Raw genomic sequence first — 18,196 nt, forward strand, 5'->3', positions numbered from 1 at the left:
TTTCCTAATATGATTTGATTGCTTATTTGTTCCCTATGACTATCATTAAGTGTTGTACCATATGATTCTTGACAAATGTATCTTTTCTTTTGTGTACACTGAGAGCATATGCACCAAGACAAATTCCTTGTGTGTCCAACACACTTGGCCAAAATAATTCTATTCTATTCTATTCTATTCTATTCTATTCTATTCTATTCTATTCTATTCTATTCTATTCTATTCTATTCTATCCTATCCTATCCTATCCTATCCTATCCTATCCTATCCTATCCTATCCTATTCAGGATATTGGCCTATAGTTCTTTATTTCTGTTAGATCTGAATCTTCTTCGGGATTAAAGTGATATTGGCTTCCATCTATGTATGTGATATCTTGACTTCTAACAGAACTTCATTATATACCTCTAACATTGACAAGCCCAGTATATCTTGTAAATTTTTATAGATTTCTGCTGGTAGACCATCTGGACCTGGTGTTTTATTGTTCTTTTGTCTTTTAATCGCCTCTACTAGTTCTACCATTGTTATTCTTTCATTCAGCATATTCTTCACCATTTCAGACACTTTTGGTAAGTTAGCTTTTTCCAAGTATTGTATTATTTTCTCCTCTGAAATTTTTTCATCATCATATAACTTCTTGTAGAACTCCTGAGTTATATTCTTTTTATTTTCCATTTGGTAATATAATGTACCTTCCTCATCTTGTAGTTTACTTGTCGATTTCTTCTCTTTCTCCTTCTTAGCCTTAGTTATAGGCTAACCATCTTCCTGGTTTATTGGCTTTTTTAAAAAAATTGTTTTTGTTTTTGTTTTTATTTGTTGTGCCAGTTCTTCTTTTTCCATTATATTTAGCTTATGTTTAATTATTTCCATTTTATTTTTTAAATTCACCTTTTGTGGTTCATTTTGTAGTTCTAGTTCAAGTCTTTTGTGCTCTTGTTCTAGTGTCTTTTGGTTTCTTTTCTTGCTTTTCCTCGCTATATAGGTTATAGCTAATCTCCTAATATATGCTTTCGCTGTATCCCAAACATTTTGTAATGAAGTTTCCCCTTTCCTATTTTCTTTTTTCTTTTTAATCCCATTTCCTTTTCCATCATCTGAATAAATTCTTTGTCTTTTAGTATAGATTGATTCAAAGTCCATCTAACTCTTTTGTTCCTTCCAACTGATTTTTATTGGATTATGGTGGGCCCATATGTTTGTTTCTATTTCTATCTCTTGCAGACTTGTCCTTAATTCCGCCGACATCCAAATCATATCTATTCTAGACCAAGATTGATGTCTATTACAGTAAAATGTATATTGATTTTCCCCTGAGTTTATTTCTCTCCAAGTATCCTGTTTATATAGTTCTTCTGCCATTTTAAAAAAGGTTCTAGGTAAAGTCTTTCTTGTTTTTTTCCTTATTTTACTACTTTTATAATCAAGTTTTGTATCAGCTATTGCATTAAAGTCTCCTATGAGACAAATATTTTCATACTCTGTTTCAAGTATCTTCTTATGAATTTTTTAAAAAATTCTTCCTGTCCATTATTCAGCACGTATATTGCAACTAAAAGTATCTGTTTTTTATTTAATAGCAATATCACTTAGACTTATATAGTGCTTCACAGTGCTTTACAGCCCTCTCTAAGCGGTTTACAGAATCAGCATATTGCCTGCAACAATCTGGGTACTCATTTTACCGACCTCAGAAGGATGGAAGGCTGAATCAACCTTGTGAGATTTAATCTGCCAAATTGCTGGCAGTCAGTGATCAGCAGAAGTAGTCTGTAGTACTGCACTCTAACCACTGCGCCACCGTGGCTCTTAATGTCACTTCCACTATCAAAATTCTCCCTTCTTCATCCTTAAAGACTTGTTTAGTGTTTATTGTTTCTTTAATATATAATACCACCCCTCTTTTCTTTTGTTGCAATAACAAAGAGTATAGTTTCCCCAATTTAGGATACTCCAATGATTTATTATGATGCTTTTTAATATGTACTTCTTGTAATGATATTATATCTAACCTTAGACTTCGTAATTTTGTGAATATTTTTTTCTTTTCATCGGGGAATTCAATCCATTTATGTTAATTGACAACATCTTTATTTCTTCTTGCATTGCTTCACTTATATATTCTCCTAATTGCTTTTATTTCTCTCTGTTCCTTTGCTCTCACTCATTCTTGCTCTGCTTGTTCTTTTTTCTCAGCTTCGCTTTCTTCTTGTTATATACACTTTTCTTCTGTAATTGACACTTCTTGACCTTTATGTTCTATTTCTCCTCTTACTTCCTGTCTCTCATCCATATTAAAATTCCATTGCTTTATCCAGTGAGTCGAGCCTGTATATTTTTTCATGCCAAGTATTAGTATTCTCTCAGGTATCAGCCATCTGAAGTTTACATTATATTTAATCAACATCGTAGTCAATAATTGGTATTGTTTACGTAGGTTTCTTATTCTTCTAGGAATCTGTTTCAAGACCACTAATTGTTTCCCCTTATATAGTAATGCTTTGTCTCTTGCCTTATTAAGTATTTCATCTCTTGTCAATTTTTTCACAAATCTCACGTATACTTCTCTTGGAAATTTGTGCCTCCTCGCATAGCTCGTATGTATTCTAAAAGTTTCATCTATCTCTGCCTCCATCTCCCACTTATCGATCCCTAATGCATTTGCCAACAGTTCTTTCATTATGTCTGGTAGGTCTTCCCCTTTTTCCTCTTCTATATTCTGGAATCTTAAATAGTGGGCTGCTTTTTCTGTTTCCAACATTATCACTGTATTTTCTAGCTCTTTATTTGCTTGTGTCAATCTTTGATTTATTTCAACTTTTTTTCTCTGCCTCTCTATTTTCTGAATTCTTTGTTCGTTTTTTGTTATCATTTGCTGAAAGTTCTCAAACTTTTCATCCATATTTTGTATTTTTTTCTTTCATCTCATCCATATCATTTCTCACTTCCCCTATGCCTTTCTTTATCTCATTATGATTTTTTGTCATGGCCTCCTGTAACAACTGAAACATCACTTGCATTTCCTTTTGAAATATATTTGATTTATCTTGCTGCAACATGCAAGATGCTTTCTGATTGGATGAGCTTCAGGACACCAATGATGGTGCAGAAGACGCTTTCTTCCCTATTTTAGTTAAATTTGGAATACTTGTGGAATGACAATACTTGTCATCTCAGCAGCTAATATTAAGCCCTTGTTTCCCTTCTTCCCCAAGCTAGACCGAAGGTACACTCACCAGCCCCTCTAACGGCCAGAAGCTATTTACAGGCAGCTCCCCAACACTTTAATACCCCATGTGTCAAATTAAAAAAAGAAAAAATCACCAAATCATGAGTCCAGTTCCTTCAAATTCAACCACTCTTCAATGTTTCAGTCAGTTAAATTTATAATCCACAAAGTCAATCCAACCAGACAGTCCTTTGTGAAGGGAATAAAAAATTTAAAAAAAAAGAAAAATATTTGTCCTTAGGAACATCCGTTATTCTATCTTATCTCCTGTCAATTAGTATTTTCTAATCCACAAGGCCCGTTGAATCCCCCAGTCTTACTACTCCAATAATCTAAGATATCAAGCTAGACCCAAAATCTTTTCCCAAATGTTCCCAAATGTTCTCAAAACAGATTTATGTCTTCCACTATTTCCATCAGTCAGTCAAAAGCATTTATAATCCACAAGAGTTTAAAAGGGGTTCTTCAATATCTTGAAAAGCCATTTACCTTGTTTTTCCCACATTTGTTTCAAAAACAAATACCATCTTCAATCTATCTCTAAAAACCAGGTGCAGCAGTTCCCAAAACAAAGTATTTACCATATTTTTCAGACTATAAGATGCAGAGGAGAATAAGACGCACCAAGATTTTGAAGAGGAAAACAAGAAAAAAATAGTTTTTGGCATCCATGCATCCATTTTTTGCCCTCCCTGGCCTCCAGGAGCATTCTGCAGGCCTCCCAAACCCTCTGCGTGTCCCGTTTTTATGGAAAACTGGCCCATTTTTGGCCTCCCAAACTCCCCATGCATCCCATTTTTGCCCTCTCCAGCCCCCAGGAGCACTCTTCAGGCCTCCCAAACCCTCTGCACATCTCATTTTTGCGAAAAACAGGCCCTTTTGGCCTCCCAAACCCTCCACGTGTCCCATTTTTGGCCTTCATCATTTTTTCATGTATTGGGTATTTTGTCTTCTCTGAGGCATCAAGTATAATTTTGTTAGTATATTGTGTAAATTATGACCACCAGCTTTCAGCATTTCAACCTTATCATAGTCATTTCCTGAAGCTTTGCCATTTTTCATTGATTTTATAGTACTTGATACTTCCTCCACTAGAATAACTGGCATTTCCTCTTTTGTGGCTGTTGTTACTTTTGAGTGATCTTGATCTTTCTATAGCTCTGAATAGAATTTTCCAATTATTTCTAACATTTCCTACATAACCATGTGAGCCATCTTCACATTTTACTTCAAAAACCTTTCTTGTAATTATAAGCTTGTGTTTTGCTCTATTAATTAATTGCCATTTTCACAACCTTCATGTTAAACTGATGTGTTTCTTCTTGGATATGTTTTCTTATAGTCTTGCAAAGTTCAACATATTTCAGTTTATTAGTGAAACTTCTGGTATTCTTCATTGTCCGTTGTTTTTTCATTAAATGAAAAGTTTCATCAAATGTTTGACTGTACAAAGTGTTTTTCCAATGGTGCTATAGATTTTAAAAAATCAAGGATGTTTTTGACTATTTGTTCATTTTGTTGTAAGGGTTTCGACCAATGCCCTAATTTAATTTAATTTAATTTAATTTAATTTCCAATTTATATACCGCCCTTCTCCCTGAGGACTCAGGGCGGTGTACAGCCAAGATAAAAAAAACATAGAATACAAATATTAAAACATTTGAAAATATATATAAATTTTGGCCCAAAAGTTAAGAATCACAGACTAATTAAAAGAATTTAAAAATTTTAAAAATTTCTTCTTAAGCCAACCCGGCTTGTTGAAAAAGATAGGTTTTCAGGGAAGGACGGAAGGCATTGAGGTCCTGGATTCTTCTTATCTCTGGGGGCAACTGATTCCAGAGGGTGGGAGCCCCCACAGAGAAGGCCCTCCCCCTGGGGGCCACCAGCCTACATTGTTTGGCTGATGGCACCCTGAGGAGGCCCTCTCTGTGGGAGCGCAAGGGTCGATGGGAGGACATCGGTAGCAGCAGGCGGTCTCGGAGATAGCTAGGCCCTATGCCATGGAGCGCTTTAAAGGTGATAACCAACACCTTGAAGCGCACCCGGAAGACCACCGGGAGCCAGTGCAGCTCGCGCAGGAGTGGTGTTACATGGGAGCGCCATGTTGCTCCCATCACTACCCGCGCTGCTGCATTCTGGACCAGCTGGAGCCTCCGGGTGCTCTTCAAGGGGAGCCCCATGTAGAGAGCGTTAAATCATGAGCCTCAAGCCAAGCTTCAAAAGAAATCCAGTTATTTATTAGGAGCTTCATGTCAGCACAATCCAAGTGAAGCCAACTCTGACCTCACTTAATTCATGCCTTGGCTCTGACCCTGTTTCCCCCTCCCCCCCAAGGTGTGTCATCAGTCACATTCCCCAACAAAGCAATTTCACGGGTTGTAGAAGTCACTCCCTCCAGCCACTGTGGGTCCCCCTGGAGATGACCTAAACCGGTGATGGCTAACCTTTTTGCCATGGCGTGCCAGGAGAGGGGGGGCGGGGGAGGGTCGCACGCGCACGTGCCCACGCACATGTGTGCGCAACCCCCTCCCCCCGCTCCTGGCACATGATGGCCTGGTAGGCCCATTTTTCTTTCTTACCTGGTTCCAGATCCTCTCGGTGTATCTGGGAACAGCGAAAACAGCCTTTCCCACTCCCTTGGAGGCCCTATGGAGGCTGAAAAGGCCCATTTCCCAATTCCCGGTGGGACAGGAAGTGACATTTTTTGCTGTCCCCAGCCTCCAGAACCTCTCTAGGAGTCTCCAGGAGCCTCTCTACGAGTCTGTAGAAGCCTCTCTAGGAGTCTCTGGAGGCTGGGGACAGGAAAAAACATCACTTCCTGTCCCACCGGGAGTGGGGAAATGGGCCCTTTGAGCCTCCGTAGGGCCTCCAAGGGAGTGGGAAAGGCTGTTTTCGCCGTTCCCAGATACACAGAGAGGATCTGGAGCCAGGTAAGAAAGAAAAATGGGCCTTCCCCAACCCCCCCAGGCCCTCCAGAGGCAGGAAACAGCCTGTTTCCCTACTTCTTGTGGGTCCAGAAGGCCCGAAAATTAGCTGGCCGGCGCGCGCATGTGCCCCAGAGCTGAGCTGGCGTGCCCACTAATATGGCTCTGCGTTCCACCTGTGGCACGCGTGCCATAGGTTCGTCATCACAGACCTAGACGTTGCTGCTGGAATGTACTTTATTTTGACTGAAATGCAAGTTCCTTGATGTAGTTGCGAGGCTCGGTTTTCCCATCCCCTTGCCTATGGCAATTCAAGAGCAGGTCAGGAATGCTTCATAAGTTGACATTCGGCTTCCCTCACTTCCTGAAGGCGATCTGTGCAAAGCAAAAACAGTTTGAGTACAGGTATAGATTTTAGGGGTGCAACCTCCCCCCTCCAGGCTTTGTGGGTTGTCTTCATGAAATTTAGCTATGAGGCACTCATCTTGGATGTTTCTGCTCTTTACCCAAGATGTCTTTGATAAGGGGTAGCCCTTCCACTTGATTAGGTATTGGAGCTGTCTCCTGTGCTACCTCAAGTCGAGGATGCATTGCACGTCATAATGGGTTTGGCCCCCTATGACCACTGGGTTCTTGCTGGGGAGTTTTAAACACAAGTATTTTGTGAAGAGGTAGACCTTTTCCCCCAGCTAGAATGGCCGTTTTGGGGCTCAGTGTTTGTCTGCCAGTTTCTTATAAGTCTGTGCTGCTTTAGCTAGTGCTATCTTGACATTTTCCCATGCTGCTTTTAGCGTTGACAGCCAGTCTGACAAGCTGATTGAGGATGGGAGATCCCTTGGGAATTCTGGCATTGGGACAAAATCCATGCCACTCACTATTTTGAATGGAGTTAGTCCCGTGCTACTGTGAACAATATTATTGTACATGACCTCAGTGAAACGCAGGAGTTCCACCCAATTGCACTGCTGATAGTTCATGTAACACCTCAGGTACTGCTCTACCATGGTGTTCAGATGTCCTGCCCCCCCCATTGGTAACTGGATGAAAAGCTTTGGCACAACCCAATGGACCGCAGGAAGTCCTTCCAGAACTTTGCCATAAACTGGACTCTTCTGTTTGAGATGATTCTTCGTGGCACTCCATGCAACCAGTACATGTGCTTCAGGAACTGTTTGGCTAGCTGGTGGGCTGAGGGTAGTCCGCTGCAGGGTATGAAGTGTGCCTACTTGGAGAATAGGTCAATCACAGTCCAAATCGCAGTGTTCCCCCCATTCTTTGGCAACTCCACTATAAAGTCCATTGTGATTTCCTCCCATGGCCTTGTTGGTTCTGCCACCAGTTTCAGCAGCCCAGAAGGGTTTCCTGGTCGCTTTTTCATAGTGGCACAGATGGTGCAACTTTTCACATAACTGTCCACATCTTTCTTCATGCCGGGCCACCAGAATTGCCTCTATGCTAAGTTTAAAATCTTTAGGAACCCAAACTGGCCTGCCGATTTGATATCGTGGCTCCTCTGGAGGATTAAGGTGTGGAGGGATTCTGGGATGTAGCATTTCATCCCTTTCCATGCTACGTCCTCTCTTTTTCTCAATATACGTTGGTTGACATGGAACCAAGGGTCTGCTAGAAGTTCAGTTTTGAGTTTCGTAATTAGATTGTTTGTGGGTCAATCTTGCCGGTTACGGCATTGTTGTTTGGTGGTTACTTGGGCTGCTGTTTGGGTAGGGGGGATGATGGGATCTACTACCTCATCCCATTCACATTTGTACTGGGGCATATGGGAGAGGGCGTCAGCTAGGAAATTCCTCCCCCCTGGGATGTGCTTTAGCATGAAATTAAATCGATTGAAGTGTTGAGCCCAGCGGACTACTTTGGGCAATAATTTCTATGGGGTCCTAAGGGCCTCCAGGTTTTTGTGGTCAGTCCAGACTTCAAACGGTTTATCCCCTCCCCCTTCCAGCCGGTGGTGCCAGGTTAGCAGTGCCCATCATACTGCAAAAGCCTCTTTTTCCCATGTGGCCCATTGCTTCTCAGTGTCTGTGAGTTTGTGGGAGGTGTAGGCACAGGGCTGTAATTTTCCTTGGCTATTTCTTTGGAGTAGCACTGCTCCCACTGTCACATTGCTATCATCTGCTTGGATGATGAAGGGTTGTTCGGGGTCAGGATGCTTCAGCACCGGTTCCTTTGCAAAAAGTTCTTTTAGTATTTCCAATGCCTTTTGGCAGGTTAGGTCCCACTGTAGGGGTTGTCCCGGGTGGGGCTTTGTCCCTGGAGTTTGGCAATCTTCATGAAGGAGGGGATGAATTGCATGTAAAAGTTTTCAAATCCTAGGAAGCTTTGTAGCTGTTGGCAGGTGCGAGGGGGCTGCCAGCCTTGGACTGCTTGTACTTTGGCTGGGTCCATCTCTATGCCCTCATTTGACACTGGGTAGCCTAGGTAGTCAAACCATGGGGGGGGGTGAAATTCACATTTTGATAGCTTTTTGTACAGGTTTGCTCACCAGAAGTTTTTCCAGTACCTGGTGGACTAGGGTTTTCTGGTCATTCATGTTCAGTGTAGATGAGGATGTCGATCAGGTGGACAAGGACGTCCTTATAGAGGTGCTTGTGCAGCACCTTGTTTATTAACTGCAGGAACACCGGCGGTGGCCCTTGCAGTCTAAAAGGCATTACTTTGAATTGGAAGCTCCCTAGGGGGCAGTTAAATGCTGTTTTCCATTCATCTCCCTCCCTGATGCAGATTTGATAGTATGCTTCTCTGAGGTCTAATTTAGTGAAGACTTTTCTCTTGGCTAGGTGGGACAGCATATCCTTCATGAGGGAGGAGGTATACTTTGTGTACCCACACACAATTTATATCTCTAAAATCCACGCATAATCTCATAGTTCCATCTTTTTTTTCTTTAAATAGGACTGGGGCTGCGACCCGCGGCTTGGTTGGCTCGATGAACCCCCTTGCTAGGTTTTTGTCTATGTATTTGCACATTTCTTGCATTTCCCGGGGCGTCATGGTGTACAGTTTGGGTTTGGGTAGTTTTGCCCCCGGGATGATTTTGATGGCACAGTCCTTCTCGCCCGGGGGGGGAGGGTAGATGTTGCACTTGGCCTCGCTGAACACTTTTGCAAGGTCCTGATATTCTTTGGGGATCCGTTCAACCTCTGAGGTTTTGACAGAGGTGGCTACCAGTTGTTCTGGTGGGGCCTTCGGGGGTGTTTCCTACATGGGTGATGCTTCCATTTGCTGGTATGGAAGAAGTTGGGGTCCTCTTGCTATCCTCAGCCTCTGGGTGCCCCCTTGCCACCAGATTGTCGATCCCCACTATTCTAGCCAAGAGAGCCCCAGTATGATTGTGTCTTATCATTCTGGGGCTATTATGAATAAATTGCTTCCAGTGGTTCGCTAGCTCTAGCCTCAGTGGTTTGGTCAGGTGGGTGCTGTAGACTTCCCCCAATAGGGACCTATCAACCTGTTCCAATCTGATCAGGTGGGCCAGTCTCTTCGCTCTAATCCCCAGTTCCAGGACCATGGTTAGGTTAATCAAGCATATGCTGCAACCTGAGTCTATTAGGGCTTGAAAAGTACCCTGGTTCCCTGTATTTGGGGCTGTGAGACGTATTGGGAGGATGAAGGGGTGGATTGGTTCACTCACCATCAGGTCGTTTTCACCTTCGTCCTCACTGTCATTTGGATCTGGTGGTTGGTCGTCATTGGCTGGATTTCCCCCCCCCCGCTTTGGTTGGGTGGGGAGAGACCTCTACAGCCTGGAGGGCTTTTCGGGACATGGTGGCACACATGGGGCCTCGTTCCAGTCGTGTCCTGGGTGGTGGCTCTGGCTTGGGTTTCGGAGCTGGGATTGCACATGCCGATGCAATGTGGACCCATCCCTCAGCATCTGTAGCATTTCAGCTGGCTTTGTGGAAGGATTGGCCTGGGGGCCGGCTGTGCTGCCACAGCGTCCCATCAGCCACATGGCCTCCAGTCTGGTTGTTCTCTCTGGTTGTTGTCGCTGGCATACAATCCACAGTCAACTTTTATGACTACTCAGAACCACTCAGAGTTGGTTTGGAATGTCCCAATAGGCGGTTGCTTGCGCAATTTGCTTGTCCAGGCTCATTCTGAAAAAGTTAACTAATAGCCGCTCCAGCAAAGGGGGTAGCTTCCCCATGACTCTCCTGAATTTACGGAGGTGTTCCTTAATGGGTCGCCCTCTCTGCTTTAGGTTTTGAAGCTCATCCTCCACACACTGTTCCTCCTCCACCTCCTCAAATCTGGCTTCTAGCTCTTGTAGGAAATCATCGAGCTCTTGCAGCTGAGGGGCTCTTTTCTTATGGAGGGCTCCTAACCATTCCTTTCCTTCTCCCTCTATCCCCCTGGTGATGGTATTCACCATGGCTCTGTGCGATGGGTAAATATGTCCGTAACACTCTAGATGGACTCTAATAGAGTCAATGAATAGAGCCAGTTAATCTGAGTCCCCATCAAATTTCCCCCTGAATCAGGGTGGTTCTTTCAGCACTGCTCCTTCCTCATCATGTTGGCCCCCACACCAAGCGCAGATGTGTTTGGCAATCTCCTTTGGCTACCAGGATTGCAACGCTGAAGGTTTGGAATGGAGCTTTTTTCGCGAACAGCAGGAAAACAGGGAGGGGGATTTTCCTGCCTATCATTCTTCCCTCAGTCTGTGCTGAGCTTGAGGAATGGATGACAGGCAGGAAAATCCCCCTCCCCATTTTCCTGCCTTTCGCGAAAAAGACTCCATTCTGAACCTTCACCGTATCCCAGGATTGCAACGCTGAAGGCTCGGAATGGAGCTGTTTTCATGAAAGGCAGGAAAATTGGAAAGGGGCTTTTCCTGCCTGTCATCCATTCCTCAAGCTCAGCACAGACTGAGGGAAGGATGGTAGGCAGAAAAATTCCCCTCCCCATTTTCCTGCCATTCGTGAAAAGGAGTGGCGGGAGGAGAGGGGCTGGGTGAGGCTCCCCTCGACATGAGTGATATTGAGTTTGCCACGCCCACCCAGTCACATGACCCCACCAAGCCATGCCCACCAAGCCACGCCCACAGAACTGGTAGGGAAAAATTTTGAACTTCACCTCTGGGTGAGGAGCCACCCACCTTGGGCAGCTTGCCTGTTGTGCAGAGGAGCCACTGGCAGCAACCTCGGGCTCATTCTCCTTCTGGTGGATGGAAAATGGGGGCTGCATTACCATCTGTTTCTCCTCACTTCAAAGGGCTAGTTGCAACCCCCCCCCCACAATCTTTTGGGCAGCATGACAGCCACTCATCATGAAGGGTGGTTCAGTCAAATTTCTCTCTCAGCTGTTCTAAGGATCCCCCCCAAGGGTTCCATCAGAGTTTTGATGTCCAGAGATGCTGCAGTTTGGTTCTCATTGGGCTGCTGGCTCCTGGAGTTCCCTGGGTGAGGGCAATTTCTGCTCTGCTCTGTGTCACCTGGAGAAGGTTCTCTTCGGATAGTCTACCTTCTGCCATGCTAGACTGATTATTATATTGTATTAGTTATATTGAGAATTAATGAAGTGTTAGAACTTTAAGTTTTTCCCCACACCTCCTTCACCTTATCCTTCCTTCTCTTCCTCACCTGAATATAGACTTATATATTTAAATATTTATTAGAGTGTTAAGTGTCAAAGATATATATAGAATCAGTATATAAAACTAATAAGCTTAATTAATACTTGAAGACTTATACAATATAGACTCTAGACATGATCATTGACAAATTGCTACTATAGATAACGGAATTGGAATATACTAAGAGTAGTTCAGTGTATGAAATTTTGGGAGATCCTACAAAAAACCCTCAAGATGACAAGCACCAGAACAACCACTATAACGAAAGCAAACAAGAAAATAATGTCAACTCAAGCATCCCTCACAGCATTACCTGCCCAACAGAGATCTATAGATACGATGCTTGGAACAGAAAAAGAGAAGGCAGGCCCCATTTCCAGCATGAAAAACATTCAGTCAGTCCTGGCAATGATACAGGAAGCAATGAATAAGACTCAGGAAACGATTGCTAATAATCACGAGGAGACAAAAAGAAATCACGACGAGCTGAAATCCAATGTGGGAGAAATAAATAACAACATAAAGAAAATGGACGATAAGATAGAAAAGATCCAACAAAACATTGCCGAAAACGAACAAAGGATACAAAAGACAGAACTCAAAATGGAACAGACGGTTAAGAAAGTAGAAATGCTGGAACAACAACAGATGGCAAGTAATCGAGAGCTGGAAGACTCACTTACATTTCTGGAAATGGAAAAGGCATTATTTTATCTAAGGTTCCAGAATATAGCAGAAACCAAAGAGGAAGACTTGGGAGAGACTATGATGGAAATTTTGGCTGAAATAACACACAAACATAAAGATGACATAAGAAGGAACATAGATGAAGTCTACAGGGTGCACACCAATTATGCACGTAGGAATAAGCTGCCCAAAGAAGTGCACGTTCGATTTACAAAGAAAACGGTAAAAGAGGAGATATATAGAAAAATGAGGGAGGAAACAATTATCTACAAAGGAAAGGAAATAATAACGTTGAAACAAATCCCGAGACATGTAAGAGACCAGAGAAAAAACTACAACTTCCTCACATCACAATTAAATAAACACAAAGTAATGTTCCGTTGGTTATTACCAGAAGGCATTTTAATTTCATGGCAGGATAAGAAGGTTAAAATAGATAATCTGGAAGGCGCCCAGGAATTCTTTGACCAATATTTTACCCTGGAAGAAGACCAAGAATCCAGAGAGGAATCGGGAAATAAGAGCCAGGAAGAACCGCCTATAGAGGAAACAGAAGAGGAACAAGAGGAATAAGAGGAGAAGAGAAGATTGGAAAGAGAAAAAATGGAGAGAGAAGGAGCAAGGGGAAAAACGCAAAGAATAACAAGAAACACAAGGAAACTAAAGACAGCAAATAGATAGGAAGAGAGATGGAACAGGAAATAAAAATGATTTCAATAAATATAAACGGATTAAACGCCCCAATCAAAAGAACCTGGACATTCACCAAACTACAAAAATTAGACATGGACATAATTAATTTACAGGAAGTACATATCAAAAAACAACACCAAAGGATATTAGAAAACACAAGATTAGGAAATCTTTATACCTCATTAGCAGAGCAAAAAAGAAGAGGCATTGCAGTTTACATTAGAAAACACCTAAAAACAAAACAGGTATACGCTGACAATGAAGGAAGAGTCCTAATGATTGAAATACAAACAGAGCTGAAAATAATATTACTAATCTCGATCTATGCCCCAAATGAGAATCAACGTGCCTTTTTCAAAAATATACACGATGTAGTTAAAGACCTGGATTATGAGAATGTCTGCCTGGTAGGCGATTTTAATGCAATTGTAGACACAGAAAAGGACTATCGGAGTACTAGGAAAAATAAAACCAGGAAAAAGACCCTTCCAGATACCTTCAAGGAAATAGCACAAGAATTATGCCTTCAGGATGCCTGGAGGGAAATAAACAAAGAAAAAAAACAGTACATGTTCTATTCCAATCCACATCTATCCTGGTCCAGGATAGACATGGCCTGGATGACAATGAATCTTAGGAAAGATCTAGAAGAAATAGAAATAATGGCAAATACATGGGCAGACCATAGTCCGTTAAAAATAATTTGGAAAGGCTACCGGAAGAAGAAGAGATGGATGATGAACACTGAAATTCTAAAGGATAAAGAATACATACAAATGATAGAAAAAGAAATGAAAATATTTTTCGAGATTAATAATAATGAGCAAACATCCCTCCAGAACCTGTGGGACACGGCAAAAGCCTATATAAGAGGACTGACTATAGCATATTTGGCGAAGAAAAACAAAGAAAAACAACAGAAAAGAGACAACTTGCTGAAGGAACTTAAAGAATATGAATCCGAACTACAGAATGAACCCCAAAATAAAAGGATCAAAGAGCAAATAAATCTAATAAAACATAAAATAAACCTGATTACACAAACAGAAATAGCTAGGAAAATCAAATCAGTGAAACAAAACCATTTTGAATACGCAAATAAGATGGGAAGATGGTTGGCGTATAAGCTGAAGAAAGAAAAAGAGAGAAGGACAATACATCAACTACAAGATGATGCAGGAGAGATACACTACAGGAATGAAGACAAAAAGAACATAGCAAGAACATTTTTCCAAAAACTATACAAGCAGGAAGAGACCCCGGAAGAAGAGATCAGACAATACCTAAATGGCGCCGATATCAAAGAATTAGAAGAAGCACACAGAGATCTGTTGGATAGGCCAATTACGATAACAGAAGTAATAGAGGCAAGAAAGAATCAGAAAACAAATAAAACCCCGGGCCCAGACGGAATACCTGCAGAGTTTTATAAAAACTGCTAACACGCAATAGATGAAATCCTACTTGGAGTATTCAACGATGCAATTCTGGAAGCCACAATTCCCAACTCCTGGACAGAGGCCATCATTACATTGATACCAAAAGAAGAGACTGACACATCAAAAATTATAGACCGATATCACTTTTAAACGTGGATTATAAATTATTTACATCAATTATCACAGAAAGAATCAAGAAAATAATTAACAAATACATTCATTCGGACCAAAACAGTTTTATCCCAAAGAGACAGATAAGAAACAATATGAGACTAATAATCGACGTATTAGAATATTATGAAATGAATGTAGATAAACAATCGGCCTTAATTTTTTTAGATGCGCAAAAGGCCTTCGATAACTTAAATTGGAAATTTCTAATACTTCAACTGGAAACTATGAAATTCGGCAATAAATTTATAAATATGATAAAAAAAATCTATTCTTCACAAACAGCAAAAATAGCAATAAATGGTGATTTGACAGAACAATTTCCAATATCAAAGGGGGTGAGACAGGGATGTCCTCTGTCCCCCCTATTATTTATACTAGCTCTGGAAACACTTCTGAAGGAAATTAGAAGAGACAATGAAATAAAAGGCCTAAAAATTAAGCGGGAAGAATACAAACTACAGGCATTCGTAGATGATATCGTATTCATTATAGAATAACCAATAACAACCGGCATTAAATTATTAGATCAAGTAGAAAAATATGGGAGGGTAGCCGGACTTAAAATCAATAAACAAAAAACAAAGATATTAACCAAAAACCTTACTAGTGAACAAGAAAAGGAATTAGAAGATGAATTAGGCATACAGACGACAAAGAAAGTAAAATATTTAGGAATATGGCTTACCAATAAAAGTTCATCAATTAGAGAAGATAACTATGAAAAATTAACAAGACAAATTAAAAAAGATTTAGAAACTTGGAAAAAACTACAATTGTCATTTTTGGGAAAGATCGCCTCAATTAAAATGAATGTCCTACCTCGAACTCTATATTTATTCCAAGTAATCCCAATAAAACTGGGGAAGAATTTCTTCAAGGATTTCAATAAATTAATATCAGATTATATTTGGCAAAGCAAGAAAGCAAGAATAAAAATAAAACACTTACAGGATACAAGAGAAAGAGGAGGATTGGCACTATCGGATTGGGAATCATATTATAAAGCATCAGCATTAATTTGGATCAAAGACTGGATGGAATTTAAAAATAAAAGATTATTGAATTTGGAAGGTTTTGACCTAGAACGAGGATGGCAGGCATTCCTATGGGAGGGCACTGACAGACAACATGGATACTTCCAGAGACACATGATTAGGCATGCACTATATCAAACTTGGCAGGGCATCAAAAAAACACACTACAATAAAATCCCGGAATGGTTGTCGACCATGGAAGCTCAGATTTATCCAAACGCCATGGACAACACCAAAATGAAAACATACAAAGACTTGCTAAACAACCAAGGGGAACTAAGAACGAGACAAGAATTGAAGGACATGGGTACAGACATTGACTGGTGGCCATACTTACAAATTAAATCAAGATACAGAAAAGATTTGGCACAATTTGGATTCCAAAAAGGCCAATACAAATTAGATAAAATCCTACAAGGACCACAAGATAAATTGATTTAAAAAGTTTATAATTTTCTACGAGGATATAAATTGGAAGAAGTAGTAGTCAAGGAAAATATGATAACTTGGGCAAAGAATTTCGGCTACAATATTGAATTAGACAAGTGGAAAAAATTATGGACAACAAACTATAAATTAACAATGTCTGTACCCTATAAAGAGAACCTATACAAAATCTTCTATAGGTGGTACCTTCCACTGGCTAGACTGGCAAGAATGTTCCCCAACACTCCTTCAACATGCTGGAAATGCAAACGTCACAAAGGGACTTATTATCATATGTGGTGGACTTGCCCGCTGGCAAAGCAGTATTGGTTAACAATCAGAAAACAAATAGAAGAAATAACCCAGCAAAGAATAGAAATGAGACCAGAAATCTTTCTATTAGGCATAATAAATGGACAATATGAAAAGGAAATCAAATACTTAATTATCCATAAATGACAGCAGGGAGAATAATTTTTGCACAAAATTGGAAAGGCAGTGACATACCAATGGAAGAAAAAGTAATCAATAAAATCATGGATTGTGCAGAAATGGACAGACTCACAAAGGAATTACAAAATAGAGAAGAACACGATTATTATTTAGTATGGGAAAAGTGGTATACCTGGTTGGAAGGCAGAAAAGGGAAAAATTAGCATGTAAGTGAAGTAACTCAATAGAGTAATACGAACATAAACTTACGAACATAGGTTAACAATGAACCAATAAAATAGACATAAGAGATAGACCAATAGTAATAAGGAGTCAAAAACACAAACAAGAACATACAGTACAGTTACGATAAACTTGATATATATTTGAATTCTTGTTTATATGTTTACATGTTTTGTATGTTTTGTCGTGATTTGTTTTGTTTTGTTTGTACTTTCAAATAAAAAACTTTAAAAATAAATAAATAAATAAATAAAATGGAGTCTTGCATGACTAATGGAAAATGTGGATTATAGAGAGACACCATCTGGCGTAAAGAGGAACTTTGTAACTTCCCTTTGTTATGGGAAACTCTGAACTTTACAGATAAAAATTACTGAACTCTGTGGAGGAGGATTTTTTTTTTCCTTGTATGCAGGTGGTTTGATTATGGTGAAAAGAAAAGAAACCTACAGTGCAACTCCTACAGTTGAAATAATAATAATTTAAATGTTGGCACAGGAATAGAAGAAGGATTAAGTGCAGCCTCAAAAGAAAAAGATTTGATATAAAGAAACCTACAATGGAACTCCTACAGTTGAAATAATAATAATTTAAATGTTGGCGCAGGAATAGAAGAAGGATTAAGTGCAGCCTCAAAAGAAAAAGATTTGATATATCATATCTGGAATAAAAAGAAGAAAAGAGAATTAACTTGATTTATGGAGAACAAAATTAAAAACTTGGAAAATGGAAGGAAATATATGTTTGCAGGCGAGGAAATGAAGATAATGTAATTAAAAATAAAATAAAATAAAGATGGATTATAATAATAAAAGGGAGGTTTTTATAGAAATCAAGAATGTTAAAAGAAATTAATATATGTAAAGATATTCTTGGTGCAAGAACTATGTTTTAATGTCAAAATGTTAAGGAAAAGAATAAGGATAAATATGATTAATTTAAAATGTTAAAAGGAATTCATAAATACAGTTAAAGATATGTTTTAAGCAAGAACCATGTCTCAATGTTAAAATGTCATGAATGTCATGAAAAAGGATACAGAAAAATAAGATTATGTGAAAAAGCAATGCATAGATGGATGGAAACAACAAAGAAAAGTTTAAGTAGCGATTGATAGTTAAACCAACTATGAATATGCTGTGTTTAACAGCCAAAAAGTTATAATATGCTGTGTTGAACAGCCAAACAAAATTATTATGCTGTGTAACAGCCAAAACAAAACTGAATATGCCGTGTAACGGCCAAAAAAACAAAAATGAATATGCTGTGTTTAACAGCAAAAAAAAATGGAATATGCTGTGTAACGGCCAAAAAAA

Source organism: Pantherophis guttatus, chromosome 4 (genome assembly GCF_059756535.1).
Source record: "Pantherophis guttatus breed Tessera chromosome 4, ASM5975653v1, whole genome shotgun sequence".
NCBI classification, from domain to species: Eukaryota; Metazoa; Chordata; class Lepidosauria; order Squamata; family Colubridae; genus Pantherophis; species Pantherophis guttatus.